The sequence below is a fragment of the Thalia democratica genome, chromosome 2 (assembly GCF_965202585.1).
Source record: "Thalia democratica chromosome 2, ktThaDemo2.hap1.1, whole genome shotgun sequence".
Classification (NCBI taxonomy): Eukaryota; Metazoa; Chordata; class Thaliacea; order Salpida; family Salpidae; genus Thalia; species Thalia democratica.
Genome location: NC_139166.1, coordinates 71,406,039 through 71,420,866, shown reverse-complemented (window position 1 = coordinate 71,420,866; position 14,828 = coordinate 71,406,039).

Here is a 14,828-nt window from a genome sequence, read left to right as displayed (position 1 = left end):
ATTATTCTTACTTCAGTCGGAACAAGTCACTTTTACTGAGCTTTAACTGTTCTGATTAAGAACTTTTTAATTTAAAACTTTTTTCAAACGTTTTTTCTAATAGACAAATAAATCGATTGCTAATTTTGTTTTAAACTGGACTTTAAGATTAAACTATATTGAACTAAATTGCAAAAGTAACGTGTAACAAATTTTTCGTGACGCTTGTTAATTTATAACTACAGGGTTGCCACTGTACCGGAAAACCTGGAAAAACTTGGAATTTCACAATTTAGGCAAAAATAACCTGGAAAAACCTGGAATTTGAGAAGTTTTGGAAAAAACCTGGAAAAGCCTGGAATTTTGATCTAAAAACCTGGAAAAACCTGAAATTTTTAATTATATAAACATTTCGAGTAGTAAAATTTCGATTTGACATAAGAAATCTATCATATAGGTGAGATTTTTTGTCATCATCAAAATTTTTTTTATTAAAAACACATTCAACTCTAAAGTATCTTTTCAATGGTTGTAAACTATTTAACACAGTTTCTTATAAAGAAATAAACTTAAAACTAAAAATAGACCCAAAAATGTGTACTTTTAAAAACCTATAAAAAATTTTGAAAAAAACGAGTGGCAACCCTGTAAATATTACAACTATTTTCACAACAATAATCTTAACAAACAAAAGCTGCTTTACACATATGTTAATTAAGTTGATAAATACATGTTAGATGTGGTGTTATTTTTATAAAAAAACATTATAAACTCTTTAAAAGCAAAGTTGTAATAAAATAATCATTATGTTCATAAGGAGGTTCAATATTAAAAAAATAAACAAATTTATTAAAAAAAAAAGTTGTAAAACATGTAAGTTTTAATTACGTTTAAAATATAGTCAGTTTATTAGAAATTTTAAGAAACAAAGGTAAAATTTGCGCTGACTGCCATAACTATTTTGTCGAACAAATTCTTCTAAGTTTATTTTATTTGAAGCTTTAAATTTATTAGAATCTTGACTTTTAGACAACAAATTTTTTAGAAAAGAAATCATTTCTTTTTCTGTATAGTTTTAACTTAATAAGATTTAATTTATTTTAAGTATTTAGTTTTTTTTTAAATTGCACATATTAAATGATATTAAATCCAGTATAGATTACATTTATCACGTTATTATTAAGTTTAATATTTCAGTTGTGATATTTATATTTTGAAAAATTTTGAATTTATTGTTGGAACTTCTAAAAAATTTGAAAGATGGTAAGATTTGTTTTAAGATGTAGTATTTATTTTGATTTAAAAAGAAACAACTTTGAAATTAAAAAAAAAATGTTTTGATGTTTTAACACTTATGTTTGTAATAGGAAGTCTTTTTTATAGTATGCCTATAAACTAGTTTGTTAGAAACTCTTCGTAATTTTTATAAATTTCATTAATTAATGTGTTAAGACTGGTGACGTCGGCACGTAAAATGTAGTTTAAAGTTCAATAATTTTAAAATAATAATCCAATGTAATTTATCGTACATATAAGAAGCTGAAATCGTAGCCAAATTTTGACTCGCTTAAAGCGAGCAATATCTTTTTATTTAACATAACTAATTTCGTAATTAAAACTAATAATTTTGTATCGCAAAAAACTAATTTCACAAATCTAAATTCAAATTTAGATATAAAACACAACTTTAAAGGTATAAGCATAATATATTACCAAAGGAATAAATACAGGCATGATATTAATTTTTGTAACGGTAATACAACTTATACAATTAGTTTTTTAAAATATGCACTTTAAAACTAATAAAATTTAACAATTCATCAGGTAGTGAGATGTCATGAAAAATTGTCAAGTAGTATGAATAAAACTTGATAAGTTTGAAGAATTTATTTGAAGATCAAATTGAAACTGAAAGTACAAATAAGACATGTCAGCTCAATTCAAAACCTGAAAAGGTAATAGTTTTACTTTACTTGATGTTAATAGTCCGTATTTAAAATAAACATACACTGTATCACTGTATTTTGGTGCAATTATGATAAGTCTCAGAAAAGTTTGTAGAAATGAATGTGTTGAATATGAAGAAATAAGTTTTTTCGCGAATTGTACCTTTGAACTATTTAGTGACGTCACTAAGAAAAACAAAAATTAAATTCTATAAAATTTTCGATATGTTTTAAATGAACATGGAATTAAGTTAGTGGATATTTTGGATAGAAAGGTGACTAATAATTTTGACTCGCTAAATGCGAGCTATATCATTTCATTGGTGCAAACCAGTGGCGTCGCGTGGTATTTTTTTTAGGTGGTGCAGAATTTAAAAAAATATCAATTATTTTAATAAAAATATGTTTTTACTGTCAAGTTTGAAAACAACTGAAATTTTGCTACACCTGAAGATAAGGTTTGCTTTTAAGGGCATAGGGGGGATGAAACAATTTGATCTTATTTTATGTAGTTTTTACTAAGCTACAAGATGCTTTTTACAGATTTTAAAAATTCAGTATATGTTTTAAGATATAGCCGGTCAAAGTCAAAGGCAACAAAAGGTTCATAATGGGAGGCACAAACTAAAACAGTGTTTAAAAAAATGTTTTACCCCCCCCCCCCCCCCCCTTTATGCCCTTAACATCTACTTTAGAATTATTTTACTGAAATTACTTTATACAGTTTTAATTTAACTACAAGTCATCTTTTATCAATATAAAAAATTCTTAACATTTTTGAGATATGGTAATTCACAGTCAGAGGTACAAATGAATCCTTATTTTTATAATATAAACTCAAACAAAAAATAAATCAAATCACTAAAATCATATCTTTTTTTTATAAGTTGGCAACAAAATTTTTAGATGTTTCTTTTATAAAACAAATAAAAAATTGCTAAATTAGATATTTAAAACACCAAGAAAAAAAAAGTTATAACAAAAGTTTTTTTTTTTGTATATAAAAAATATATATTGATACTTAAAAATTTAAAACTTGTCTTCAACAAAACTATAAAGTTTTAAAAAAATTAGGATGAAAAAGTTTAATTAAAAATTGTTTTAAAAATGATGGAGAATATAGGTTTTCAGTAAAATTGTATTTTTTGCTGTTTTGGTTTGCTCCTTGTATAATAAACCATTGTACTCTCTGGCTTTGACTGGTTGTAACTAAAAGTTTAATTGGAAATTTCAAGTTTATTAAAGAGTAACTATTAGCTTTCTGAAAAAGTTAAAATAAGAACAACATGTAAAAAAGTGCCTATACACCCTCCCCTCTTACTCCTCACTAATTTGCACATTTTTTTTTACAAACATTAACATTTTTATTAACTTTTTTTCTAATTTTAAAGTTTTTTGTTGGAGGTTTAAAATTCAATAGTTTTGTAAGGGTATCTTTTCTTTATTTAATATTTATTTTTTTTTATTTTGATGACAGTATTTTTCTCAGGAGCTCAACTTTTTTAAGTTTAGTTGTGAGGCTGTTGAACTTTTCAAGAACTTTAAAGACAACTTATAAATATGTAACCATTATAGAAGTAAAAGATTGGTTAGTTAGTTTTCATGTGGCCATAGGGGTAAAACACTTATTTTTTAATTTTAAATAACCTTGTTATTTTCAGAGTAAAAATTAAAACTGCTTTAGTCAGCCTGAATATTTTTCTAATTTGGTCTGTTTAATTTATCTTGGGTCATCTTGAGTTTTTAACATTTCTAAGTTATCCTGATTATGAGGCAAGGCAACCATGTTTCAACAATTTTATCTAAAATTTTTGCTTTGTTTATGAAAAAATTAAATTAAAAGTTATATAAAGTAGAGGTAGACTAAATTTTCCTAAAATGTTAAACTACTCTAAGTAATCAAAGTTTCTAAATTAAGGCTGTTTACTTTATTTAAATATGTGATTGTTTCAATGTTACTATTTTTTATTTGATACAAATCTAAAATATTTTTCTGTAAGAGTGAACTAGAAGTTTATAATAAACTTCTTAATTCTTTTTTTCAGAACTTGAATTTTATTATTTATTTTATTAACTTTATGATAACAATAATCAGTTATAGTTAAGTTTATGTATGCAGATTAAAATAAAAAATCAAATTTTTAAGACTTTGGTGATTTAGGGTTTTTATCTTTTTTTTCAAAATATGCAATTTATGACAAATCTTTTAATAGAAGTGATCTGTTAAATTTAAAAAATCATGTGGGTACATAAACTCAAGTTTAATCCTTTGCAGTAGCTTGCTTTGTTTTTATTTTATGTTTACAATAGCTTGTAGATGATACTTAAGCAAGTCCTGTTTTAGGGAATTTTCAACTTAGCTTACTTACCGCAAGATATTGATTTTGCGGTAATTCTTGAAGAAATTTTGCTTTTTTGAGTTCATTTGCGGCAGTCAGCTAAGAGTTTGCGGCAGTGAAGTGGGCAAAATGGTCGTTTTCAAAATTGAAGTTTTAAAAGAGATTTCGTTCAAAAAAATAACGAAAACGTTATAGATACTTATTTTTTTCTTAAAAAATTTCAAGGTGGTGCAGTTGCGGCAGTGCAACACCCCACGCGACGCCTCTGGTGCAAACAGGCTATAACAGAAAATAAAACTTATAACAGGGTTGCCAAAAACCTGGAGTTTGAGAAATTTACCAAAAAACTAAAATTTTAAACTATGTTTACAAAAGTAACGAATTTTTGATTAGAAACGAAAATCTATGATAAAGATGAAAAAATAAAACGGTTTTTATACCTTAGTTTAATTTTAAACTAAAATTGGACCATTATTTTTTTTTTAATCGGGTAAGAAATTCAAAAACCTGGAAGAACCTTACGAAAAACATTTGGCAGCTCTGTTAAATGGTTTTTGTAGTTTTGATTTCAAAATATTACATCAAATTTACATATGAATAAATTTTTTAAATAATCAATTATTTATTTCGTTAAAGAATTTTTTCAGTCGCTACAAATTTAATTATTCAAAGAAAATGTACTTTTAAACTGATAAAACTTAACACTAGGTAGTAAGTTATCATGGAAATTTTGCGGTGGACCAAAACAGAAACTCAAGAAAGTTTTAAGAATTTATATGAGTATCAAATTTACTTTAACTGAATGAGAATATATGTCAGCTAAATAGTAAAAGCTTTTAGATACCCATTTTATTTGATAACAATAGATAAAGGTTTTCATAAGAAAACGTAGTTTTATTACTTTTATTTATTAATTGTGTAAAATACTACAGTTATTCTTGAGTTCCCGTTTTCACTAGCTATCTGATTTTTTTTTGTGTTTTAATAAACAGAAACTCTTAAAAATTTAAGCAATAAATGTTTTAATCAAACAAAATAGTCTAGTTTGAATTACAGCTTAGTTTCATAACATTTTAAACCTGTCTACAATGCTTTTATATATTTGTCATTTTTTTTAACAAACTTATTTACCTAAATATTTATATAGCACTATTAATTTTTTTTAACTGTCAGAATAATTTTCGCTTTATACAACGAAATGTGAAAATTTAGTATAAATTAATTTGCTTATATTTGCAGTAGAAAAAAAAAATTCTACACCGGTTTTATGTATTTTGAAGTTGTTATAAACACAAACTTGGATATAAAGTTTATTTTGAACATTGTAAATTTTGAAACTTGTGCTCTGTAAACTGTTCAGTGACGTCATTAAATAAATATCATTAAATTCATACAAATTATTAAATAAATTTTATTCTTCCTTTCGGTCAGTTATGAGTATGGGCAATTAGGTTTTAATTTTGACTTGCACTAAGCAAGTTACATCATTTACTTTTCCAAACTTTTTATAAAGCATTTGTATTAACACTAAGTAACACAAAAATATCAGTGGTACTAATCCATAAGCTAAACTTTAAATAGAACTTGCAAAACTGTAACTTATTTTACGTAAGATCAACTAAATATTCAAGTTCATTCTTTTTACATTGTTAATATTAATACTTATTTGTTGTTTATATCAGAAATTTGTGGTGTTATCATGTAAACGAAAAAATAATTCTTTTATATTTATTATAATTTATTATTATTAATTAATTTAGGGCATAGAAATTTTTTTTTGTAATGTAGTTCAAGTACAAACGTTATGATTTTTAATTCTACAAAATAAGTATAAAGAGTAAATTTGAAAAATATTTAGATATAATTTGGTATTTTATGTTGGATAATAATATAACTTGCACTTATCTGTTGAAGTGCAGGAAAATTATTTTTATTAATAGAAAAAATAAATATAGCTGAACTTTTTTTTTGGTGTTTGATTACATTACACAAAAATAAACTTTTTCTTATTATCACAAACTTTGATAATTTAGTTTAATATGTTGAATGCTTGTTTATATGATTTACTTGGTAAAGAAATAAAAATTAAACTATATTTTTAAAATACTTTAAAAATAACAACAAAACTTAAGACTAAAAATCCCAGTTTAATATAAAGTTTTATTTCTAATTATATGTCTTTTTTTTTTGGTTTTAGTCTGATTTTGATAAAAGATTAACTTTTTTATGTGGGCTAGAAATGTATTTGTATAAACTTTTCAGAAGATAAAGTATTTTTAACAAGATTAATTGTAAGTAAAAAATGTATCAATTTAAAAGTTAGTCTTCAATTTGTATATTTTTTTATTTAAGATTTGTTATATTTTGTTATGTTAAAACGGATAAAAAGTTCTACTACTATAAAGAAAAGAAAGTTTCTATTAAAGAAAGTTATTAAATCAAATAATGTGACCTAATCTTAATAAAATTTGCATCAAATAGAAAGACTATGTTTAACGAAAAATGTAGCACATTTTTTGATTGGTTTAACTTTATTGAGAGAAACTTCTTTTACATTAGCTCGCAGAATTTGTAGCGATATTTATAACAGAAAGTATTTAATAAGTATTCACCCTCAAAAGTATCTTTTACAGGTTTCACCAAGAAAAATTCAATTTTTCACATTTTTTTTAATCAGCGCAAGTCTAAGATGTTTAGTGACGTCATTGTTAATTTTTGTGTGCAAAATAAACACTTTTTTAACTTTGTTGGTTGAGATTTGGAGAGAAATTAATGTGTTTATTACATAAAATCATGTCAATATTATATTTGTAGCTTGATTCTATCAAGCATTACTTGTCGCTTAATTTAAAAACATAATTACGAGTAAGATTTTAATTTACAAACGTATTGCAAAAACTGCTTATATACTTTTTCTAAATTTGATGTAATACTGCTGTGATATTTTTAGATTCGAATTGGATAAATAATTCAATTTTTTTAAAAGTAGCCCTAATGGTAAGTTAAAGTAATTCTAGGTTGCCACAAACTCAGGATATCACAGGATGGTTTTTTTAAACAAGGGCTGACTCATGCTAAGATATTTTTACTAAATTTTAGACTAGTTTTCATGACTCAAAATCGTTTTTTTTTTTTTTGAACAATAAATTTTTACGGCAACTTTGGTATTTTTAGATAAAAAGCTTGATTAACAATAATATTTTTTAGTATTTTGCCCATACTATTATTTTTTCAATTTCTTATAAATTCAGGGTAACTCAGACTAGATTGATGTAAATTAGGCCTTTGGTCATTTTAAGACGAATCTCAAGAATGACAACCATAAACTTTTTTAGTTTTTAGAATTCAACAAAGTTTTTTTATGAACTGAATCAGTTTTATAATTCATTTATAGATTGCTATTGTTTTAAATTTTTGTTTAGCTTTTACTTAAACTAATTATTTTAGAATTTATAAAACTGTGTTTAAAAATAAACAAGATCTTTTACTAAACACAAAAATATTTCAACAATTTTCATCAGTGTGTTACAATTGTTACAAAATAAAGAAAATTTTAAAGTTATATAGCCTTATAATTGCATCAGAAATTAGTTATTCAAGCAAACAAAAAACAAAAAAAATAATTTAAATTCTAAATAAACATAATTAAACATAACATAGGAGCAATAATTAATTAAACAAGGACAATGAATAATCAAATTTTCTATGCTTACATAAATTAGGTTTTTTAAAATGAATGTAATATAGCTTCAATGTTGATCAGGTCAAAAACATTATTACAAATTCCTAATATTCTAATTTTCATTTCATTGTAACTTTTTCCACAAGTAGGATTTTTAATTAAATATCCTGATAGTGAAGATCGTTTTATTGCATTTGAAGTTGCTATACTAATTATCTTTAGCTGATTGCTAATATGATCGCTTACACACTTTGACATGTGCTTTTTAATTCTTGAAAAAATTTTTAGCGAAATTTATTAGAATATTTCATATAATTAAACATTTTTAACAGATATTAACAAAAAGTCGTTTAAAGTTTATTTTAAATCAAAAATCAGTTTAAAAACAAAAAAAAAAGCTTGAAATGATTAGTGAAGTCAATAGTAATTGTAATATGAACAACTTTAACAAGTTTTTCTTTTAATTGGTGAATTATATTGAATTATGTGAGTGAAGAACCTGATAAACCTTTGAATATTTATACATTGATATCGTCAAGCATAACTTGAAATTAATTAGAAAATCACAAAGTCTCAAAACAAGGAAAGTACAGTTAATTTTTCAATGTGATTTAACAATAAAGATAGAGTACAATAACTTTGTAAATGAGCTTTATTTTCTTCTTTAAATTCATCTTTTGATAACTTTTTACATGCTAAAAAGCATTTTTACTGACTACAATAATGAAATCATAAAAAAGGTGTTTTTAATAAACTCATGGCCATCAAATCTTATCTACAGAACTTTATACAAAACTTATCAAATTTTGAACAAAAAATATTTAACGTATCATTTAACACTTTTGACTATAAGTTTGCTAATTTAGAAAACAAAAATCTTTAATATAATAGGGTTCAAAAGCTTTTTAAAACAGCAAAGCCAGACTATATTTTAAGCCGTGTTTTTTTCATACCTAGTGAAAAATAATAATAGTCAGGTTTTTTATGAAAGTCCAAATTGTTTTAACGTTTAACAACTAAAATAAATAGTTGTCAGTTTACAAATTTTTTTTTAAACAGATTATAAAATAATTGTCATACTAAAAAGTTAGCTTACAACTAAATAGGTTGCACAATTGTAAATTTTTGTTAAACTACTTTTATAAAATAATTTTTCGATATATATATATACTTATATCTAATAATTAGCTTTTTAATTGATAATAAAATTTTATCAAATTAACTAAGAAACTAAATATTTTAGCTTGGCAGAGCGAATACGATAAGTTAGTTTTTATAAAACTAGTTTGCCTACTAATTATTTCGTTATAAATTGTCTGTATTATTATTACAATTAATGTGATACAAAAATCATATAAAACTATATTATAAATTTTATTTGTTTTTAAATTGATCTTAAAATTCATCCTTTACGTTTAAACATAAATATTTTTGATGTCTTCTGAATTTTTTAGTTGTCACAAGTTAATTTGTTTACTTATCAATTAACCTGTTTTAAAGATCGTAAGTTTAAAAAATTATCCGCTGCAAACTGTTTAGTGACGTCATGACGAAAAAAACGTAAAAAAATTAATAAGCTTTAAAATAAATTTAAACTGACTGGCTATCTCACCAATGACACAGTGTGATTTGTTTGTTCAGATTTTGACTCGCAAAGTGCGAGCTATATTATTAATTACTTTAACTTGACGTCTAATTAAATGAGTATTATCAATTGTTATTATAACTTTAGTGTAAAACCTTAAAATGTTGCATAAGTTTGTTTACATTGTTATCAAAATATAACATGATTACTTAATATTTAGATAGTAAAAATATATGTGATACCATCGTATGCATGGAGTTAAAAACAGTTGTATTTTTCATCACTAGCTACATATTCAATACTTTTAATAAAAAAAAGTTTTAAACTAATAAACTTTAACTATCGACCAGGTAGTAAGTCGTCTGGAAACTGGAAAATTTCCTAGAAACCGACGCAAATTTCAACAAATAATATGATGAAAAGCAAATTAGTTACCAGAACAGATAAAAACATGTCAGTTTATTGTAAGTTTTAAAAAGATAGTCTATATTTTAAATAAAAAGCACTTAACTTATGACACTGAATTTTAATGCAGCTAAGGTAAGTTTCAAAAAAATCACTTAACGTGCTTTACTTCTAAGTTTTTATCCTTTATTCGTTTTAAATTAAGTTACAAAAAGTGGGCCAAAAACCTTATTTTTTATATGAACTATTTTATGTATCTATCTAATATAGTTTAAAAAATAGTTAGTATTAAGTTATTTATAAACATTTTAGAGTATAAAAAATTACTGTTTTATGTTGATTAGTTTTTCACAAAAAGTAGTATACAAAAAGTTTTGGTTTTTTATAATGTACATTTTTTTCAATAGATTTTAAAACGTATTTAAAAAAGAACTATATTATGTTAGGGGTAGTCACTTCCTTTACTATATAATAAAAACTGTTTGAAAATATCTTTAGTATAATCGCTCATAAATAAACTGTCCGTAAGATATATAGTTTTGGTTAGATTAATCTAATTATTATTAGGTTTATTAGTTCAATAAAGATTGAAGTAATTACTCTAAAAATTAACATTTTGAAAAAACGTTGAGGTTTATTGTTTGAGTTGCTAAAATCATGAAAAGACCAAGTTGTTGTATTTCTGTTATTGGTTTATTTTGATATTAGATTGTATTTTATAAAATAACAGTTTAAGACTAGTTGGCCTACTAATTAGTTACTTATTAAATTCTTGTAACATTTCAAATTATAAAATTACCAAGAAATTTGTAACAAACTAATTAGTAGACCAACTAGTCTTAAATTGTTATTTTATCAATGGGAAGTGTAATGTCATTAAAATAAAACAATAACAGAAATACTTTATTTAACTTTTGTAATTTTTATCTCAAAAATTTAAGTGCTGATAACTATTTAGTGACGTCATTACGTAGAAATTCAGAAAAATTAAACAAATTTATAAATAAATTTAAATGAAACCAACCTCCGGGGACGATACTCTTCCAAAATTTTCGGTTTATTTTAACTCGCTAAATGCGAGATGTGTTATATTACAGACCTCAAAATAAATACTACCAATAGTTATTATCGTCTCATTTATAAGTTTGATATATTTAACAACTACAATTCTTGTAAGTTATTTCAACTTGAAATCATAAATTACCATTTTAAGTAAGCAGAGTAGGGCCAGCCAATGTTTACAGAATTTTAATTGAATACAGCTAAACCGATTATTTTACATTACACTAGATACTCTTGGGTTTGAAGTGAAGATCAAAATAAAAGATAACGATCTAAAGTACAACTAATGGCAAATTTTAAACTTACACTAGATATACTTTAAAAGGGTCAAGGAGATAGAATTTTGTCGAAATGGTTGAGTATTTTTGCATTTTATTTTCCGTTTTTCATAAAATTGAAATGCTCCGGCCCGCCAAGGACAAAATTTTTCCACATCGGGACGCCGACTAAAAACGTTGCCCTAATTTGATCTGTGGCAACCCTGAGTATGTTTTTATCTGAAAAAAGAACCGTATACCGCAGTTTGCCGACCCCTGTTTTAATGAGACTAAAATAAGACCAAGATAGATATTTTTCCATATAAACCATTTTCTGATATCCCTACTAAAGTACTATTTAAAACCTGAAATCTAATTTATTAACTGAGTTAGTGGTAAAAATTAAATTTTTTGTACCAAAAAATAAACACAATTATTCTTTTTTTTTAATGAAGGTAGTATTACAGGGTTCCCACTTCCCTATAAATCCCTATAAATTTGCATTACTACAAAAATCCCTATAAAATATTGAAAAGTATGTGAAACCCCTATAAATCAAGTTTTGTTTTGCTTGGTGATTGAAATTTAAAAGCCAAAATAGCGACACCGTGTGGTGATAAAACATGTAAATAAAATTAATAATTTTTCAATTTTTTTTTATTTATTAAATCAAAGTCTTTGCAATCTCAGTACAAACCTGTGACTCTATGGAACCACCACCGGATTTCCTTTTTAAAATAAACATAATTTATCTAAAGTTTACTTATTTAACTAAAATTAGAGCTCAAAACGAACTTTCGTAAATTTCTTACTAAGACTGTGCTTATAAACGGTTAATGACATATTTTACTTTATTTACCTAAAAAATATCGCAATGTTTAAAATTCATTGTTTTTTTTTTGATAATTTCCTTATAAATTTGCTATACTTTATGGATTTCCCTCTAGTTTTTTTTTAATTTTAGTAAACACTCTGAGTATACCGAAACGCTGTTGATTTCTTAAGATTTTATAATCAATTTGAATGCATTTTAAATTGTACTCCAAAAAGACTTATTTTAAATGTGGTCAAAATATTCAAGATACAATCTTTTTTTTTTATGTTTCTTTGTTTTAGGACGTTCATTTCATTTAAAAAACAAACTTTACATAAAAAAATTATCTTATTTTATATTATAGACTACTTCTTTAACCTTTATACTCATGCTTAGACTGATAATGAATTGGTTATCAGTGAAACATATATATAAACACTATTTTAACTTTTATCTCAGTTAATAAGTGAACAAAACAATTATTTCAGTTTGAAAACCAAATATTTGAAAAAAAATATTAACTTTTGTTTAATAATAACGTTTCGCTGATTAAATATGAAATTGTTATGAAAACCAGAAAGGCCACTAAACCTGGAAAAACCAGGAATTCGAGAAATTTTGAAAAAAAAAACCTGGAATTTTAAACGAAATCACTTAAAACCTGGAATTTTAAATAATTTTTACATGTTAAGTAGTGAAATTTCGATTTGACATAAAAAGTCTATCAAACAGATCAAAATTGTCATCATCAAATATATTTTTTATTGTAAAACACATATAAAGTAAGTTTACAGTATTTTTTCAATGTTGTTATACTATTTACCACAGATTTTTACTTAAAGCTAAATTTTAAACTAAAAATAGACCCAAAAACATGTACTTTCAAAATCTTGGAAGAAATTCAGAAAAACTGGAAGAAATTTCTAAAAACCAGTGGTAACCCTTCAACATGTAAGTGTTAGTGTTTATTATTTTAAAAACTTAATAAATTCAAGTATTTTTTTTTTGCAATTTTACTACTGATACAACTTAAACTAAAATAGTAAAATGTTTAACTTGAAAGTTTGCAAAACTTGGTTTTAAAAATTTGAATGTTTTCTTATTTCAAAAAACCAAACTTAGACAAATACTAAGTGTAATCTTTTTTATTTTTTTAGTCTAAAAAATTATTTTTATCATTTAAGATTAACTATAAATGTGTATTTAATTTTTGTAGTAACATATAATTATTCAAAAAGCATGTAATATTCAGCAAAATTGTTTCTAAACTTTTTTTATTTATTTATTGTTTTCTTTATAAATTTAATTTAAAACCATATGCTTTTGTTATAATGTGTAATGAAATTAATACAAGGTTTTTTTTGATTGTAATGTTTCATCAAAATTTGAATTTATATATTACCACAGATTTCAATGGAGTTATTGAAGTAAATCAAATTTCAAGACTTTAGTTTTCTAATAAAGTAATTTCTGGTTTTTTATAATAAAAAACTTAAGTTTAATTTTGATTTTAATATGTAAAGTTTATACTGTGTCATTGAATGCTTTTTTTTATTGTGATATAATTGTTTTTGATGTATATATTTTTATGTTTACGTAAAGTTTTTATAAAGCCTTTAGATTTATTTCTATGATTACCCTTAAACAGAAGTTTTTTTTTCTTATAAGTTATTTTAAATTCAAATGAATAGTTTTACAACAATTTGCATTGACGTTTTGACGTTCCATTTATTTTTGCATAGTAAGTTTTGTTGTAAAAGTGTTAACATTTTTTTACTGCAGTTTTTATACACAACTCTTTCTTTTAAGAAACACTATTTTAATTGCTGTAAATACTTAAGCTTAAATTATGTAATATTTAACTAATAATTCTAAAAAATAAGTTTTTATATACCAGTTAAAAATTAACAAATTATTATTTTTTTTAAATTCAATTATAATTTTTTTTTATTACAAAGGCTAAATTATGCATTTAAAATATTCTGTAAAATACAAGATTTATTATTATAATAAATGACAAAAAATTATGAAAGCATAAGTTTATGATTTTTGAATCTTGTATTTAGAACATTTTAAAAGAACATTTTTGTTTTAGGCACATAATAAGTATTTTCCTGGTAATTCATTAGAAACTAAGTAAAATTTTGTACAGAAAATAAAAGCAACGTTAAAATTATATATACTGAAGTTTAAATTAAACATCTTTTCAAATCCATTTATTTCAAATTATTTTGTTTATAAAAATTTTGAATTAAATATTTATATACCTCTTTAATTTTTCCTGACTTATTTCTTTTTGAGGAAGAAACTAAAAAAAATATGTTAAGTTTTGGTAAAAGCAAAACAATGATAAGGTATTAGCCTGTACTCAAAGCTTGTTTTTTGAGAAATTAAACACATTTTAAGTAAAATTTTATGTTAATGTTTTTTATATTAACATAAATTTCTACTCACTTTTTCTGTAGACTAAGACCAATTATAGAAAATTTGCCGTAGAAAATATTTAAGAGTTACAATGTTAAACCAGGTAGCTTTCAAGTTTGCTCGAGCGTACAAAACTGCATGAAGACGCTTTTGCACAAGCAGACAATTTTCACGGAGACATATTTGCACGGGTTGACTTTTTTTCTACTAACACTGTTACCCCTTACCCTCGGTCGGTAGCTTTTTTATTAATTTATTTTTATTCATTCGTTTTTTTTTTAATAATTTTTATTTGTTTTTTTTTATTATCACTGTTGTTGCCCCTAACACTTTTC